A 4,539-nucleotide genomic window follows, 5' to 3' on the forward strand; every position below is an offset into this window, starting at 1 on the left:
AGGGTCATAAACTCTCTGTGGTACCTGTAGCATGTGTAAACTTAGATACCAAGAGCTCTAAGGCACATCTGAAGGGCTGTTTGTAGGATGTGCCATGCTTATCCAAGGAGGTTCCTGCGTAACTTCTGATTTCCTTTGGCTGTCAGTCAGTGCCTGACTCTGCTGATGCACCAGTCATGATGCTTTATAGGTGAAAGAGACAATGATCTCAAGAAAGGACTCACAGTTTTCATTTCTCCTTTTAGCTTTTAATGTCATTTGATTCTGCTCATTGTTGGTTATCCTGTGCTCCTCATTACAGAGAAAGGGCTTTTCACAGATACTCCTCTGAGGGCCAGCAAAGGTTTGGGTTCATTTTGATTCATCATAGCTAGAGAATTAAAGGAGGGAGATGAGAAGACATAGGACTGTTTCCTTTGGACTTTGCTCTCTCTGCAGCAGCAGCAGCATCTTGGCTGGCTCTAATGGGAGGAGAAAAAAATTCTCTGCGGTAAGGAGACCGACAACTTCTATCCAAATACTGTGACTTTTGCTTGGAGCAGAGCAGAGAACCTCGAGTAAGGGGTGGCAGTTTTCATTGCCTGAACTTCAAATAGCTGTCACAAGGGATGGTCTTCTGGGTGGCTTTCACAGTCACCCTTAAGCAAGAGGGGGAAGAATGGCCATGTGTGAGAGATGCCCTAAGATGAAGAGGATGAGCAAACTTCAGGCTGATCAAGCTTTCTGAAATGAGTTTTGTGCTAGACCAAAACTTGTTTAAAATTCAGTCAAATAAGGTAAGAGGCAGCACATTCCCATTCTGAGCAAAAAAGACATAAGTGAGCAGCACAAAAAAACCCCAGTATTTTCTCCAGCAAGCCCACGGGTACCTGGGTTAAATGGATCAATAATCCACCTGTATCATGGTAAGAACAGGCATAAATCACTCCAGGAGTCTGTTTTTGAACAAGTCTTTGGGTATATGGGCAAAGGCAGAGCTGCTAAGTGCTGTTTCTGGAAGCTATCCTTGCATATTGCAGGTTTAATGATTCTGTCTGCTGTCATTGGCAAGTGAAGGATGGGAGGAAAAACTGGGACAACAGTGATAAAGCCTTAAGGTAACGCAGAATAAATGAAGTAAGTACTTCAAATTATCTGCTGTGTGACGTATTTAAATCCCAGCATTGGTTCTGAGTGTGAGCAAAGGCAGAGATTTGTTAAACACCATAAGGGCAGGAAAACTTGTGTTTTCAGGTTTTCTAACCAGCCCTCGCCTACACGGACACTGGGAATTTAGGAATTTTAAGGGCTTCTTTTTTTTACCCAGAGAAGCTGTGGCTGCCCCATCCCTGGCAGTGCTCAAGGCCAGGTTGGACACAGGGGCTTGGAGCAAGCTGCTCTAGTGGAAGGGGTCCCTGCCCGTGGCAGGGGTTGGAGCTGGAGGAGCTTTGAGGTCTCTTCCAACCTGAACCAGGCTGGGATTCTGTGATTTTTCTCCTGGTTTCAAGTTTATTGCTATGCCTCTGGTGACAGCATTCCAGTGCCTTTGCAGGGTGGGGGCTGCAGGACAGAGCAGGAGCCCCTCACCACTCCTTGCCCTTGGTAAAGCCATCTCCAAAGGAAAGTTGGTTGGCTCCTTCCATTCTTTTCATGCTTTAAAGCAGAACTAATGATAATTTAAAGCCTTACACTCAGCCCCTTGCCCCGCTGCCAGCTTTTGTGGTTTTATAAGCACATGTTGACAGTTAAAAGTGTGTTCCCCCTTTGCTGCATTACCTGCACTGGGGAAACGAAGTGAACATGTAGAGAGAGGAAACGTGATGCTACACAAAGTGCTGTTGAAAGTGCATGGTGGAAACAGAGCTGGGGTTTTCCTCTCTGCTCTCCAGCTCTTATCACGGTAACAGGAGCTGGTGTTTGCAAAGCAAAGAGAAGTGCATCTGCAAATGTGTGTCATCAGCAGCCAGTGGAGACAGACCACCCACTGAATTACCCATCACCAAGGTCTGTACCTCAATCTGGGTACTTCAGTTCCTGGTTTGGGCTCCCTTTGGGGCTGACAGCAGTTCTGCAGGAGTGACTCTTCCCACCCTGAGGTCCCTGGCACAATGAGTGCATGGGGCAGTGGCTGGCTGGCATGGATGCAGGAGTTGATACTATGGGGCATGCAAGGCACAACGAATCCAGCTGCTGCAAGGGGTTCCGGTTCCTCCTGGACCAGCAGCAAGTCCTTCCCTGTGATGCCTGCTGAGTGGCAGCTTTCTGGGACTCTTTTGCTCCCTAAATACTGAGTGAGAGGCCTGAAACCTCCCCCCCCAGTTCTTGAAGATGATCATTCATTCTGCTCTTCACACGTGCTTGAGGAGATACAGATATTTTTTTCCCTCTGACTTCTGCTAAATGAAATTTCCCTGCAATCCTGCATCAGTAAGCTTGCAGAATTCTGCTGAAGATGCTCTGCAGTGCTGAATGATTCCTTTGGGGGATTGCTCTGCAGTTTGCAGCCTCCTCCATGGATCTCTCCTGTGACTCTAAAGGGAGAAGAGGTGAAGGGGAGGGTGGGCTTCACCTATCAACAACTTTATCTGCTGCTTCCAAAGCCGTATCAACAAAATGGTTTATAGCCGGCTGTGTTACCTGCTAGTCTATCTTCATACTACATAATATTTCTTAAGAGGGTATTTTAATACCACTTTGTCTTTGCTTACCAGAAGCTCTCATATCAGGCAAAGAAGACACATGGCTCATGGCTGCATGTGAGAGTTATCCGTGGCTCAGAAATGACTTACGATATCATATCTTTAATAATGCAGGGCAAAGCTGCTCCTTCAGTGTTTACTGCTCTCTCTACACAAACATCACAGGAATAATAGGGCAAGGAGACGCAAAGTTAAAAGAGATTCCCCACTTGTTTCAGCCTGGCGTGGGGGTAAATCTGTCTTCCCGTGTCATGGATCTGAGGTTTGCTTATGGGCCAAGCAGAACTTCCAGACACAAGATAAAAACAAGTGCTGTGAGGAAGAAAATCATTAACAGATGGAGAGGGGGCTGGAAAGCCTGTGCAAAGCAGGTCTGGGTCTATGGAGTGTCTGTTCTCTGTGGAGCTGAGGGCCAAGCAGCTTCTCTTGTCCATCCTCCTAATTACTGTCCAGTTTTCATCTCAACATGTGAGAACCTGGTGCCAGTGAGTGGTGCTCAGTGCTGCCAGGATGCCTCTCTGGGACAGGAAAAGCCATTTGGGTCTTCTGTGCCTCTCTGGACCAAGACCACCCTTTACTGCCTGTTCACTGTCTGACCCCATCCCAAATTGCTGCCTATTACTTCCACCCTGACAAGGAACCCTCTCTGGTCACAGATTGTATAAGGGGAGACTTGGACAATGCAGAGATTTGCTCATAGATCTTCCAAAGAGCAACAGGAGGGTTTTTGAGAGGGGAGGGAAGATGCTTTGGACTAGCTGTAGCCTGGTCCTGCAGACCAAACCCTGTAACTGGAGAGCATTGAGCAGTCCCTGGGCTCCAGCCCAAAAGCTCCTGTGACTTGAGCAGAGATCCTAAGGCAGCCTTGTCCCCAGGTACCAAAAAGAGATCTTCCCACCTCTCACTGCTGCTGCCCACCCCAGTCCTACCTCAACCCATCCTCACCATCTATAGGTACAATTTCTTGGTACAGTTTTACAGAGCCTGAATCTTCCAACTGCGAGCAGCCAGCTGGGCTTCCATCACTGGATAATACATCATTACAGTGACACTGCTGCTAACTAGCTCATAACAGCTCCAGATGGCAAGGACGCGATATGGGAGCTCCTGAGCATAAAGTGGCAGTCTTGAAAAATCTTCAATGTTATCGTTGAATGTGCCACGTTCGGTGTCTTTTAAAAGAAGCAGGTCCAAGAGGTGAAGGGATTAAATGCGATGCGAAGCTTGATGCTCTCAAGATCTTGGGCGTTGATGGTTTTCATCTGGAGGGGAAGGAAAGCTGCTGTTAGAGACCCATGACAAAGCAACGGCTGTCTTAGGTTTCTCCTCTACTAGTTTTTAAACCACCTTGTGTTATGTTGAGGCACTTGTACAAGGTAACGAAGGACAATGTTTGCCAACATCTTCAGTCTCTGCTGCCGTCAGGGTGAGAAGCCAAATGTTACAGCCAACACAAGCACAGCAGGAGCTGGCTGAAAACTTTGAACTTTTCAGAGGAAAGAAAGAAATTAAGATATTTTCTATAAATTCCCTTAAAATACATATTCTTAATGTTCCCAGGGCTGTTAAGAAGGAGAAGGCTCTTTCCTTTTGCTGTAGTGGAAAGGAGAATTGCTGCTAGCTGCATTCACTGGTTAGAGAACAAACAGCTGTTAAATAGGCTGAGAAGGGAACTCTTCACCTCCCTGTTTTCTTTCTTCAGATGAACAAAGGGGAAAGAAACCCCGCGTTACGGCTGCTTGGTCCATTATTCTCCCTTCATTGCCAAAGCAGACGCTTGTTCAGTTAGAAAAGAATGAAAGGTCTGTCCCTCCTGCAAAGGGCATGTTTCCACTAGAGCTGACACTTTATATATGATAAG

The sequence above is a fragment of the Pezoporus occidentalis genome, unplaced genomic scaffold (assembly GCF_034315485.1).
Source record: "Pezoporus occidentalis ecotype Australia unplaced genomic scaffold, CSIRO_AGI_Poc_V1 ctg45, whole genome shotgun sequence".
Taxonomy (NCBI): Eukaryota; Metazoa; Chordata; class Aves; order Psittaciformes; family Psittacidae; genus Pezoporus; species Pezoporus occidentalis.